Genomic DNA, 14662 nt, shown 5'->3' with positions numbered 1-14662 from the left:
CGCCGTGTTTGTTATTTGCCGATTCGGTGCGCGGGGTTGCTGGTACTGCACCTTGATTGTTGGCTTGGCAGGGTATGGGGTTTCCCTTGTTCGTCTCCGTGTTAGGGGATAGCGCTTTAATCTTAGCCAAAAGGCCGAGAAGCGATGATATTTAGTTGTATCGGCCCCGGACCTGGCATTATCTACTGTCAGGCCCTTATTTGGGGTCCGATACAACTTAGGCACCAAGGCCAGTAAGGGGGAAGTGGGGAAGAAAACTGGACTTTGCTAAATTTGCTAGCTAAACTTGCGTTAGAAAGCAAGTATTTTATTTAGAAAAACCTATACTAGATTCTATCATAACACATCCGCCTACATTCTTACCAGGACCTACTTAAAAAGACAGCTCCCCAGCTTATCGGGATGGCGGGCGACACTCATACTGTAAAATGAAGAATATATACATAAACAAAACAAAAATCATATGTACAAACTCAAAGTATTTTTTTTTTTTTTTTTGTTTAAAATGGGGTGAGATGATGGGGAGGGGGGCAAACTAAGATACACCCAAAAAGAAAGAAAAAGAAAACAACTTAATAAAATGCCTATGGGGGCGGGTTAGTAAGGGGACCCTCCCTACCTAACGGCTGGTCTGTCGTATGAAACGCCCACTGTCTTCCGGTCCCCTTCCCCCGGGGGGAAAGGGTGAAAGCAAGCAGGTCGTTCCCTAGGGGGGAGTGGAGGAAATAGGGACTTGTAAGAAAAAATAACTTAGGGTCGGGGATAACAGGGATGGATGGCGTCTTCCAAGATAAAATACGTAAAGGATACAATCGGGCCGAGGATGAAATAAAACTGGTGGACTTTAGGCATCATTGGAAGCTCTCCTAGTGCCAATCTATCAAAAAACAAAAATCTATAGGGGACAGGATCAAACTCACATTCACCCTAGTCTAGGCCCTAAATAAAGTATATGCTTTCCACTCTAGGTGGTTACTCCGCCTAACTAGCAAACCTACTCCTACCCATGATTACGGGGTAACCCCGTATTAACATATGAGGGGCTGGGTTCCGAGTGTACGACAATCGAAACTTCAGCACCTCCAGAAGAATACTACTAGAGTGGAAACACAAGCTCATACCTAGCTCCACGTCGGATGCACAAACTAGTGTTGTGCACCCATCTCCTATCAAAGTCGATGCGGGGCAATCTTTTCCAATCACATCTGATTTTCATTTTAAGTTGATGCTTAAAATAGAGGACCAGATCCTGATCGGAAACAGATCGCCCCTCATAGACAATGCCCAGACGTGTAACCCACGTCACTAACCTAGCTACAGCCAGTATCGCCAGAAACACCGCCCGTTTCTCCCTGATAAACGTCGGCGGGTCCACATTGTCAACCATGTACGCCAAATCAAGTGGCACCGACCGCTCGGGGTCGATGCGAGCCGTTACCCCTTCGACATACCTCCAGAGACTCTGCACCCCGCTGCAAAGAAAGAACGCGTGTTCACGCGTTTCGTCCTCGTTGTCATCGTCCAAGCGTGGGCACGGGGGATAATAATAATCAGGATCCCTGAAATCCCTGGCAAGTCGGTCGAAGAGAGGCAACGCATCCCGGACTAGCCTCCACGTTATCGAAAATTCTGCATTATTAATGTAGCTACTGGCAGGCGCCCAACTCCAAAGCGAGAGAACTTCCCCCCTCGACAGATGTAGCCGCTCCACCAGCGGATCGTTCGCGGTACCCTCCACTAACTCCTCATATAGCCTCCCCCTCGGCCGTGCAAGGTCACTGGACCCTGGCAATGCCCTAAGGGCGGCTCGGCATTCGGTCAGGAAGCGCCCTTCCCCCGCTGGTCGACGGCAACCTTCGGCGGCGGGGTCGGTTAACAGCCGTGGGAAAGCGTGCTCCACGGCCGGTACCCAGGGTGCCTCCTCTATCAGTGTCCGATTCAGAAATGCCAGTCTTTCTGCGTGTTGATGGCTGCGCAGATCAGGCATCCCCAAGCCTCCCTTACTGAGCTTCTGCGTACAGACTTGTCTACGGACATACGGCTTTCCTCCCTTCCAGAGCAGTTTGAAAAGGAGTCGCTCTAAAGCCTTACAGCGGTCCGCAGGCAGGAGAAGAACAGATAAACGGTTAAGGATCAACGGAAACACGTCAGTGGCGCATGCCTCCGCACGACCCTTCAAGGACAATCTCCTCCGAATCCAAGACACGACCGACGATTCGACCTTAGTCTGTACCTCCGACCAATTCTTGTCCAGCTGGAGATCCGGCCCGAACCGAGGATCTTAACCGGGGCATCAGTCCAGCCGAACGCACCTGGAAGCGAGTTTACCCCGGTCCAGGCGCTCAACCGCAGGCCGACGGACTTCCTGCGATTGATCACGGCCCCTGTGACAACTTCATACTAAGCAATCGCCTCTATCACCGCTTCGATGTCGTTACGACTGGCTGCGAAAACGGTGACGTCATCAGCGTACGCGGACACCCTGGCAACTCGGCCGCCAGGTAGAGCAATGCCGCGTAGGACTGGTCTCGCCGCCTCGTCCCTTAATTTGCGAAGGAAGGGCTCCAACGCCAGGACATAGAGCAGAGGCGACAGCGGACAGCCCTGCCGCACCGACCGGGAGACCCCAAAGGACTCCGACAACCTACCATTGACTTGCACCACCACCGCGGGGTCACGATACAGGGCGGAGATCCACTTGCGGAAGTCCGGACCAAAGCCGGCGGCCTCCACAACAGCCCTCAGGAACCCATGGTCCACCCTATCGAACGCCTTGGACTGATCTAAATTGATCAGCGCGGCTTCTGTGTCGTCTTCTAACCCCTCTGTTATCGTGCGAACCAAGTGCAGATTGTTTTGAATTGTTCGACCCTTCACAGCGTAGTTTTGATCCGGTTCGACCAACTCGTCGATTACAACCTGCAGTCGGTTTGCAAGAATACGGGCCAAAATCTTAAAATCTGCGTTAAGCAGATTTATGGGCCTATAATCATCTAAGTTCCCCCCTCCATGTTGGTTTCCCTTCTTCAGAAGCGTGACCACTCCTTTGGTTACCTGCCCTGGGATCGAGTCCTAGACACGCCCGTCAAAAGGGGCACAAACATGGGCGACAGCCTCAAGTACAGTTCGTAGGGCAAACCATTGAGCCCCGGAGATTTGTTGTGGCCAACCTGCAACGCAGTAATGACCTCACACTCCGTAACCACCCCTCGCAACTAGCCGCTCGGTCCGCAGTAAGGCGGGGCGAGCCAGCTAAATAGCTGCCAAACTCCTGGCCGCGGAGTCTGGGTAGTTTGGTGAAGCGCTCCTCCAAATGTTGCCGAAACCCATTGCAGATCTCCCGCGTCGACACGAGAGAACGTCCTTCCAGGTTTTTCACCTCCCGAATATACCCATCCGACCCACGTCTTAGGACAGCCTTACGCTCAACAGCGTCAACGTTCACGGCTTCGTTGGAGACTCTATTTAACCTAGCCCTAACTACTTGACCTTCATATCGCTCGCTAGCCAAGCGACTGAGGTCCCCCTTAATTAGTGCTAGATCTAGGGAATCCCCCCCTGCCACCGCCCGGGTCAATCTATCCTCTAGGTGCTTTTTGGTCCGTGCCCTAGTTAAAGCGAGGCTTTGGCTATATTGGACACAAAAATGCCTAATGGTCACCTTAAGATTAACCCACCATCTACTCCCGGTAACCGCCCCCACTAACTCCCTCTGAATTAGTGTTGTCAGCTGCTCCCGGAAGTCGACCGACTCCAGCAAGGAGGCGTTCATCTTCCAGTAGCCAGCCAACCTAGGCCTATTACCTAACTTCAAACGGGCCAACACGAGTTTGTGGTCCGAATGACCTAACCAGTGGAATGTGGGACAAGATAGAAAATCTACGTCGCCCCTTCAAATTAACATCCTGTCCAAGTATGTACTTGGACTGGAGGCCGCACTAGTATGCCACGTCCACATCTCCCTCCCGGGGTGATCCAGACGGAACCTGTCGACCAGATCGCACGAGGCCATCAGGTCAGACAGGCTGCTATCACACCTACCCTGCCCGCTAGGCCCCCCGACCTTATCTAACTTGGGGTCCAGGATGGCATTCCAGTCCCCCATTAAAACTACCCGCTCAGGACCCGAAGAGAGAAACCCCTCCACCCGCCGAAAAAAGGAAACCCTCTCGGTTTGGATGTTGGGCGCATAAACTGCCATGATCCGGAACGCGCCGCTGCCAACGGCAACATCGACCACGACCAGCCTCCCATGAGCGTCCGCATGAACAGGTGTAACCGTCGCAGATAGGGTGCGACTTACTAGCACAGAAACCCCCCGGCTCTGGATACTGCCATATGCTGAGTAAACATCAAAATCGTTCACCAGCACATCGCAGTCCCCAGCCCCAACAAAGTGGGTCTCCTGAATTGCAGCTATGTCTACCTCAAGGGCCATGAGGTCCCTCAGCACGCGAGAAGCCTTGCTTCGAGACCTCATGCCCCTCGCATTCAAGCTAGCTAGGTTTTTGCTTGCTGCCATGTTTCCCTAACTAGTAATATTCCTCAATCAAGGGTCTGAAATCCTCGGGGGAAAGGGCGTCAAAGGTCTGCCCAAGACTGCCCGAAAGCAGGACAGGCGTAAGCCGCCCGTCTTTGGCCAGACCTCCCACGTCCAGAGGGAACGTCAACTTAATGGCCCTATAAAATGAGGGGTGAACATAAACAGGGACCCTCCCCTCGCATCGCTTCGCGACCTGCTCTAAGGATGGGTGCTCCCCGTCTATCAGTTTGATCCCCGGGAATGCCGTCTTCCCCTCCTCCAACATTCTCCATAGGGCTTTAGCTCGCCCACCCCTGTTTGGCCTGACGAAAGTGATGATTTGTGGAGCGTCTGGGAAGTTCCTGGGATCGGTGATGTCCTTCCCCTCCACCATCTTTAAGCTCTCCAGGATGCGCAGGTACTTTCGCTGTGTCCCGCTCAGGTCTCCTACCGCCTCATCCACCTCGCAGAGACGGACCCCCGGCCAGAATGGACACTTTCTGGTTTTTTCCTTCCTGGGGGCCGCCTTCTCCTGTTCTACTTCTCCTGCTTCTTCGTTCTCAGCAACTGGAGCTATCACCTTTGGCTCCGGGGTGTTAAATAGGGGTGGGGTGGGCTGAGCGTCCTCTGGGGCAGCTGATGTTGGAGGCTCAGAGCTGTTCTCAATCATTTCCACTTCTAGCACATTACTCCTGGGAGACTTCTTGGGGGATCTTTTCGGAGTCTCTTTTCTCTCCCTCTTTTCGGTATGCTTATTGGCAGCCTCTCCTTCCTCCCCTTCAGATTCTGAGGAGCTCATTCGTAACTTTCTTTTTGAGGTCGCCGCCGGTGTTCTTGGTGTTACTTGAGGGGCCTCTCCTTCCTTCTTCTTGCCCCTCTTGGCGACGACCTTGCTCCAAGCTCCTCCTTCTCCATCTTCCTGCTTTTTCCCATCTGCTGCTGGAACCTCCTGTGCTGCCGACTTTGTGCCCGATGATTGTTGCTCTGTCCCCTTCCTTTGCGGGCAGAATCGAGCTACGTGCCCTGGCTTCGTGCATTGCCAACAGTATGGCCTCCTCCCCTTTACGATAACGGCCATCTGCCAGCCCTCACAAGTCAGTTGCGCCGGGATAAGGTGGAAATTTTGTCGTTCCACCTTCATATGGATCTTATATGACCCAGTTTGGATGTTTCGAGGTCCCTTCGTGGGGCTGACTTCTTCGACCTCTCCAAACTGGGCCAAGGTGGCACCGATTTGATCCGCAGTGATGAAGCTGGGCACCCCGAGCACTGTTACGCCCGCTCTCCTCTTTGACAAATACTCGGGGCGGAGCCTTAAGTTCTTCCACGTGAGGTCCCCTCCTGCTAACTTCTCCGCTTCCTCCTTTGATGGCAGGAGGAGATCCCACGTAGCGTGGTATTTCCGTACCAGGTACTGTGCAGGAATCCGGAGCTCTCCTATCGCGTCACACATCTTCTCCAGCGGCACGCCGACGAGCCCCTTTCCGTTGGCATCAAGGGTGACGAGGGAAACCGTTCTTAGCCTGATATCCTCCAGAGCTCCGGGCACCACCGTAAGCTTGTTTCCGCTTACAAACTCCTTATATTTGCCTCTTAACAGTTCCTGGTAGTAGCCTGGGGTTTTCCGGGTCTCCTTTTTCCGACCCCACGCACAGTTCTCCACCACTTTAGACATACTGGTCTCCACCACTGCTGCTGCTGCTGCTGCCGTTCTCCTATCCTGTCCAGGAGGGATTGGGGAGCAATCGCTCATTGTGAGGGCTGGCCACTCGAAAAGACTAATTGGCGTCTCGTTCCCGGACACCGTCCCCCCGGGGGAGCACCCATCGACCACAATTACCTCTTCCGATTTACTCCTCCTAAGTCCTACCTCCTCTACCTTGCTGGGACTAACCCTGGCGGACTGGGACCTTGTCAGAGGGACTCTGGGCTTTTCCTCCTCAAGGACCCACCACTTCTTTACCGGACGCTTCTTCCGATCCCCAACCGCTGGGGCCCCTACCGCCGCGTACATAATGCCGCCTAGGTTGCCTTTCTCGGCGACAACCCCCTGCACGGCATTCGGCTCGGTCTCGACTCTACTGGGGGTGGCGACCCCCGCTCTCGTTCCTGCACTGGTGCTGCCTTTCGGGGTGGCAACACCCGACTCGACCCTACTGGGGGTGGCGACCCCCGCTCGCGATCCGGACAACTCTGGGGCGGCGACCCCGGAAACCCTTCTCGAACTGGGGGTGCCTTGCGGGACGGCACCCCCCGGACCCTTCACTACCACTACACCCGGGGCGTCCCCCAAGGTGGCAGGAGCAGAGGCCTGCTCCATCTACTTTGATGGCCCAAGGCCCGGCTGAGCACCCGCCGATTCGGAAACCAAGGGGACCTTCGCCTAAAAAGGCACGTCGGTTTCCCTTGGCCCTTCCGGCTGCTTAAGTGCAAGCTGGACCCCGGACTATCTGAAAAAAGAAGAAAAACAATAACAATTAGTAGTTGCCCAGAATGGGCAATAACATGTAACAACAACAAAAAACAAGTCTTTGCGGGTCCAAATCCCCAAGAAGGGGCTGGTCCTTGCAAGAGACAAGCAAAAAGACTCTAAGCTAATAGCTTAAGAGCTCCCAACTCGGCGTTGAGGCAGACCACAGTAGGCACTGAAAACAGATACTACACTTTGATCCTAACCAAAAGGCCGAGAAGCGATGGTATTTAGTCGTATCGGCCCCGGACTTGGCATTATCTACTACCAAGCCCTCATTTGGGGTCCGATACAACTTAGGCACAAAGGCCAGTAAGGGGGAGGTGGGGAAGAAAACGGGACTTTACTAAATTTGCTAGCTAAACTTGCGTTGAAAAGCAAGTATTTTATTTAGAAAAACCCTACACTAGATTCTATCATAACTCATCCGCCTACATTCTTACCAGGACCTACTTAAAATAGACAGCTCCCCAGCTTATCGGGATGGCGGGCGACATTCGTACTGTGAAAAAAGAACTTTATTTACAAAAACAAAACAAAAAATCATATGTACAAACTTAAGATATATATATTTTTTTTTTTTTTTTTTTTTTTTTTTTATATAAATGGGGGTGAGATGATGGGGAGGGGGGCAAACTAAAATACACCCAAAAAGAAAGAAAAAGAAAACAACTTAATAAAATGCCTATGGGGGCGGGTTAGTAAGGGGACCCTCCCTACCTATCGGCTGGTCTGTCGTATGAAACGCCCACTGTCTTCCGGTCCACTTCCCCCGGGGGGAAAGATTGAAAGCAAGCAGGTCGTTTCCTAGGGGGGAGTGGAGGAACTAGGGATTTGTAAGAAAAATACATTAGGGTCGGGGAAAACAGGGATGGATGGCGTCTTCCAAGATAATGTACGTAAGGGGTAAAAACAGGCCGAGGACAAAATAAAACTGGTGGACTTTGGGCATCTTTGGAAGCTCTCCTAGTGCCAATCTAACAAAAAACAAAGATCTACAGGGGACAGGATCAAACTCACATTCACCCTAGTCTAGGCCCTAAATAAAGCACATGCTTTCCACTCTAGGTGGTTACTCCGCCTAACTAGCAAACCTACTCCTACCCATGATTACGGGGTCAACCCCGTATTAACATATGAGGGGCTGGGTTCCGAGTGCACGACAATCGAAACTTCAGCACCTCCAGACGAATACTACTAGGGTGGAAACACAAGCTCATACCTAGCTCCTCGTCGGATGCACAAACTAGTGTTGTGCACCCACCTCCTATCAAAGTCGATGCGGGGCAACCTTTTCCAATCACATCTGATTTTTATTTTAAGTTGGTGCTTAAAATAAAGGACCAGATCCTGATCGGAAACAGATCGCCCCTCATAGACAATGTTCAGACGTGTAACCCACGTCACTAGCCTAGCTACAGCCAGTATCGCCAGAAACACCGCCCGTTTCTCCCTGATAAACGGCGGGTCCACATTGTCAACCACGTACGCCAAATCAAGTGGCACCGACCGCTCGGGGTCGATGCGAGCCGTTACCCCTTCGACATACCTCCAGAGACTCCGTACCCCGCTGCAAAGAAAGAACGCGTGTTCACGCGTCTCGTCCTCGTTCTCATCGTTGCAGCGTGGGCACGGGGGATAATAATACTCGCGATCCCTAAAATCCCTGGCAAGTCGGTCGAAGAGAGGCAACGCATCCCGGACTAGCCTCCACGTTATCGAAAACTCTGCATTATTTATGTAGCTACTGGCAGGCGCCCAACTCCAAAGCGAGAGAACTTCCCCCCTCGACAGATGTAGCCGCTCCACCAGCGGGTCGTTTGCGGTACCCTCCACTAAATCCTCATATAGCCTCCACCTAGGCCGTGCAAGGTCACTGGACCCCGGCAATGCCCTAAGGGCGGCTCGGCATTCGGTCAGGAAGCGCCCTTCCCCCGCTGGTCAACGGCGACCTTCGGCGGCGGGGTCGGTTAACAGCCGTGGGAAAGTGTGCTCCACGGCTGGTACCCAGGGTGCCTCCTCTATCAGTGTCCGACTTAGGAACGCCAGTCTTTCTGCGTTTTGATGGCTGCGCAGATCAGGCATCCCCAAGCCTCCCTCGCTAAGCTTCTGCGTACAGACCTGTCTACGGACATACGGCTTTCCTCCCTTCCAGAGCAGTTTGAAAAGGAGTCGCTCTAAAGCCTTACAGCGGTCCGCAGGCAGGGGAAGAACAGATAACCGGTAAAGGATCAGCGGAAACACGTAAGTGGCGCATGCCTCCGCACGACCCTTCAAGGACAATCTCCTTCGAATCCAAGTTCCGACAGCGGACTCGACCTTCGTCTGTACCTCCGACAAATTTCTGTCCAGCTGGAGATCCGGCCCGAACCACACACCGAGGATCTTAACCGGGCCATCAGTCCAGCCGAACGCACCTGGAAGCGAGTTTACCCCGGTCCAGGCGCTCAACCGCAGACCGACGGACTTGCTGCGATTGATTACGGCCCCTGTGACAACTTCGTACTCAGCGATCGCCTCTATCACCGCTTCGATGTCGTTACGACTGGCTGCGAAAACGGTGACGTCATCAGCGTACGCGGACACCCTGGCAACTCGGCCGCCAGGTAGAGCAATGCCGCGTAGGACTGGTCTCGCCGCCTCGTCCCTTAATTTGCGAAGGAAGGGCTCCAACGCCAGGACATAGAGCAGAGGCGACAGCGGACAGCCCTGCCGCACCGACCGGGAGACCCCAAAGGACTCCGACAACCTACCATTGACTTGCACCACCACCGCGGGGTCACGATACAGGGCGGAGATCCACTTGCGGAAGTCCGGACCAAAGCCGGCGGCCTCCACAACAGCCCTCAGGAACCCATGGTCCACCCTATCGAACGCCTTGGACTGATCTAAATTGATCAGCGCGGCTTCAGTGTCGTCTTCTAATCCCTCTATTATCGTGCGAACCAAGTGCAGATTGTTTTGAATTGTTCGACCCTTCACAGCGTAGTTCTGATCCGGTTCGACCAACTCGTCGATAACGACCTGCAGCCGATTCGCAAGAATACGGGCCAAAATCTTAAAATCTGCGTTAAGCAGAGTTATGGGCCTATAATCATCTAGGTTCCCCCCTCCATGTTGGTTTCCCTTCTTCAGAAGCGTGACCACTCCTTTGGTTACCTGCCTCGGGATCGAATCCTGGGCAAACCAGTGGTTAAACACGCCCGTCAAAAGGGGCACAAACATGGGCGACAGCCTCAAGTACAGTTCGTAGGGCAAACCATCGAGCCCCGGAGATTTGTTGTGGCCAACCTGCTTCAACGCAGTAATGACCTCACGCTCCGTAACCACCCCCTCGCAACTAGCCGCTCGGGCCGCAGTAAGGCGGGGCGAGCCAGCTAAATAGCTGCCAAACTCCTGGCCGCGGAGTCTGGGTAGTTTGGTGAAGCGCTCCTCCAAATGTTGCCGAAACCCATTGCAGATCTCCCGCGTCGATACGAGAGAACGTCCTTCCAGGTTTTTCACCTCCCGAATGTACCCATCCGAGCCGCGTCTTAAAGCGGCCCCACGCTCAACAGCGTCAACGTTCACGGCTTCGTTGGAGACTCTATTTAACCTAGCCCTAACTACTTGACCTTCATATCGCTCGCTAGCCAAGCGACTGAGGTCCCCCTTAATTAGTGCTAGATCTAGGGAATCCCCCCCTGCCACCGCCCGGGTCAATCTATCCTCTAGGTGCTTTTTGGTCCGTGCCCTAGTTAAAGCGAGGCTTTGGCTATATTGGACACAAAAATGCCTAATGGTCACCTTAAGATTAACCCACCATCTACTCCCGGTAACCGCCCCCACTAACTCCCTCTGAATTAGTGTTGTCAGCTGCTCCCGGAAGTCGACCGACTCCAACAAGGAGGCGTTCATCTTCCAGTAGCCAGCCAACCTAGGTCTATTACCTAACTTCAAACGGGCCAACACGAGTTTGTGGTCCGAATGACCTAACCAGTGGAACGTGGGACAAGATAGAAAATCTACGTCGCCCCTTCTAATTAACATCCTGTCCAAGTATGTGCTTGGACTGGAGGCCGCACTAGTATGCCACGTCCACATCTCCCTCCCGGGGTGATCCAGACGGAACCTGTCGACCAGATCGCACGTGGCCATCAGGTCAGACAGGCTGCTATCACACCTACCCTGCCCGCTAGGCCCCCCGACCTTATCTAAATTGGGGTCCAGGATGGCATTCCAGTCCCCCATTAAAACTACCCGCTCCGGACCCGAAGAGAGAAACCCCTCCACCCGCCGAAAAAAGGAAACCCTCTCGGTTTGGATGTTGGGCGCGTAAACTGCCATGATCCGGAACGCGCTGCTGCTAACGGCAACATCGACCACGACCAGCCTCCCATGAGCGTCCGCATGAACAAGTGTAACCGTCGCAGATAGGGTGCGACTTACTAGCACAGAAACCCCCCGGCTCTGGAGACTGCCATATGCTGAGTAAACGTTAAAATCGTTCACCAGCACATCGCAGTCCCCAGCCCCAACAAAGTGGGTCTCCTGAATTGCAGCTATGTCTACCTCAAGGGCCATGAGGTCCCTCAGCACGCGAGAAGCCTTGCTTCGAGACCTCATGCCCCTCGCATTCAAACTAGCTAGGTTTAAGCTTGTAGCCATGTTTCCCTAACTAGTAATATTCCTCTAACAAGGGTCTGAAATCCTCGGGGGAAAGGGCGTCAAAGGTCTGCCCAAGACTGCCCGTAAGCAGGACAGGCGTAAGCCGCCCGTCTTTGGCCAGACCTCCCACGTCCAGAGGGAACGTCAACTTAATGGCCCTATAAAATGAAGGGTGAACGTAAACAGGGACCCTCCCCTCACATCGCTTCGCGACCTGCTCTAAGGATGGGTGCTCCCCGTCTATTAGTCTAATCCCCGGGAATGCCGTCTTCCCCTCCTCCAACATTCTCCAGAGGGCTTTAGCTCGCCCACCCCTGTTGGGCCTAACAAAAGTAATGATTTGTGGGGCGTCAGGGAAGTTCCTCGGGTCGGTGACGTCCTTCCCCTCCACCATTTTTAAACTTTCCAGGATGCGCAGGTATTTACGCTGCGTTCCGCTCAGATCCCCTATCGCTTCATCCACCTCGCAGAGACGGTCCCCCGGCCAGAACGGGCACTTTCGGGTTTTTTCCTTCCTGGGGGCCGCCTTCTCCTGTTCCACTTCTCCTGCTTCTTCCTCCTCGGCAACTGGAGCTATCACTTTTGGCTCCGGGGTGTTAAATAGGGGTGGGGTGGGCTGAGCATCCTCTGGGGCAGCTGATGTTGGAGGCTCAGAGCTGGTCTCGGTCATTTCAATTTCATTACTCCTGGGAGACTTCTTAGGAGATCCTTTCGGTGTTTCTTTTCTCTCCCTCTTTTCAGTGTGCTTGTTGGCAGCCTCTCCATCCTCTCCTTCAGATTCAGAGGAGCTCGTTTGTAACTTTCTTTTTGAGGTCGCCGCCGGTGTTTTTGGTGTTACTGGAGGGGCCTCTCCTTCCTTCTTCCTGCCCCTCTTGGCGACGACCTTGCTCCAAGCTCCTCCTTCTCCATCTTCCTTCTTTTTTCCGTCTGCTGCTGGACCCTCCTGTGCTGCCGACTTTGTGCCCGATGCTTGTGTCTCTGTCCCCTTCCTTTGCGGGCAGAATCGGGCTACGTGCCCTGGCTTGGAACACTGCCAACAGTATGGCCTCCTCCCCTCAACGATGACGGCCATCTGCCAGCCCTCACATGTTAGCTGCGCCGGTATTTGGTGAAAATTCTGCCGGTCCACCTTCATATGTATTTTATATGACCCAGTTTGGATATTTCTAGGTCCTTTTGTTGGGCTAACTTCCTCGACCTCTCCAAACTGGGCCAAGGTGGCACCTATCTGATCGGCAGTAATAAAGCAGGGCACCCCGAGTACTGTTACTCCCGCTCTCCTCTTTGATAGATACTCGGGGCGGAGCCTTAAGTTCTTCCACGTGAGGTCCCCTCCTGCTAACTTCTCCGCTTCCTCCTTTGATGGCAGGAGGAGATCCCACGTGGCGTGGTATTTTCGAACCAGGTACTGTGCGGGAATCCGGAGCTCTCCTATTGCATCGCACATCTTCTCTAGCGGCACGCCGACGAGCCCCTTTCCGTTGGCATCCAGGGTGACTAGAGAAACCGTGCGGAGTTTGATGTCTTCCAGCGCTCCGGGCACCACCATCAGCTTGTTTCCGCTAATAAATCCTTGATATTTTTCCCGCAACAGTTCCTGGTAGTAGCCTGGGGTCTTCTGGGTCTGCTTTTTCCGACCCCACGCACAGTTCTCCGCTGCTTTGGTCCTACTGGCCTCCACTGCTGCTGCTGCTGCTGCTACCGTCTCTGCTGTTCTATCCTGTCCAGGAGGGATTGGGGAGCAATCGCTCATTGTGAGGGCTGGCCACTCGAACAGGCTAATTGGTGTCTCGTTACCGGACACCGTCCCCCCGGGGGAGCACCCATCGACCACAACTACCTCCTCCGATTTGCTTCTCCTAAGGCTACCTTCATCTACCTTTTTGGGACTAACCCTAGTAGACTGCGACCTTGTCAGAGGGACCCTGGGCTTTTCCTCCTCAAGGACCCACCACTTCTTCGACTTTTTCTCCACCCGCTCTCGGACAAAACGGGCATTTGTGTCACCTTTCGGGGTGGCGACACCACACTCAACGCTACTGGGGGCGGCGACCCCCTCTCCCGTTCCTGCACTGGTGCTGCCTTTCGGGGTGGCAACACCCGACTCGACCCTACTGGGGGTGGCGACCCCCGCTCGCGATCCGACCACCGACTCGACCGAACATTCTGGGGTGGCGACCCCAGGAACCTTTCTCGAACTGGGGGTGCCTTGCGGGACGGCACCCCCCGGACCCTTCACGATCACTACACCCGGGGCGTCCCCCAAGGTGGCAGGAGCAGAGGCCTGCTCCATCTACTTTGACGGCCCAAGGCCCGGCTAAGCACCCGCCGATTCGGAAACCAAGGGGACCTTCGCCTAAAAAGGCACGTCGGTTTCCCTTGGCCCTGCCGGCTGCTTAAGTGCTAGCTGGACCCCGGACTATCTGAAAGAAAAGAGAAAACAATAACAATTAGTAGTTGCCCAGGATGGGCAATAACAAAAACAAATAAAACAAGAAACAAAAAAGTCTTTGCGGGTCCAAATCCCCAAGAAGGGGCTGGTCCTTGCAGAGAGCCAAAAGGAAAAAACTCTAAGCTAAAAGCTTAAGAGCTCACAACTGGCGTTGAGGCAGACCGCAGTAAGCACTGAGACAGATACTACACTTTGATCTTAGCCAAAAGGCCGAGAAGCGATGGTATTTAGTCGTATCGGCCCCGGACTTGGCATTATCTACTGCCAAGCCCTCATTTGGGGTCCTATACAACTTAGGCACAAAGGCCAGTAAGGGGGGAGGTGGGGAAGAAAACGGGACTTTGCTAAATTTGCTAGCTAAACTTGCGTTGAAAAGCAAGTATTTTATTTAGAAAACCCTATACTAGACTCTATCATAACTCATCCGCCTACATTCTTACCAGGACCTACTTAAAAGAGACAGCTCCCCAGCTTATCGGGATGGCGGGCGACACTCGTACTGTTTTTAAAAAAGAGAAAACATTTATTTACATAAAAACAAAACAAAATTATATTTACAAACTTAAATGTA

The 14662-nt window shown here is 53.5% G+C and overlaps 1 non-coding gene and 1 pseudogene across 1 annotated transcript; both read right to left on the bottom strand.

The window, feature by feature from the left end:
- Window positions 1–7012: 7012 nt before the first annotated feature.
- LOC145285328 (U2 spliceosomal RNA) lies at window positions 7013–7217 on the bottom strand. The gene has a single exon (XR_013869053.1). It is a non-coding gene; the product is annotated as a U2 spliceosomal RNA (small nuclear RNA).
- Window positions 7218–14171: 6954 nt separating this feature from the next.
- Window positions 14172–14313, bottom strand: LOC145285323 (U2 spliceosomal RNA; annotated as a pseudogene).
- Between the last annotated feature and the right edge of the window lie 349 nt (window positions 14314–14662).

This window comes from Euprymna scolopes, chromosome 9 (genome assembly GCF_053919585.1).
Source record: "Euprymna scolopes isolate OS-2025 chromosome 9, ASM5391958v1, whole genome shotgun sequence".
NCBI classification, from domain to species: Eukaryota; Metazoa; Mollusca; class Cephalopoda; order Sepiida; family Sepiolidae; genus Euprymna; species Euprymna scolopes.
The sequence above is the reverse complement of the archived record's forward strand: the minus strand, read 5'-3'. Positions and strand labels throughout refer to the sequence as shown.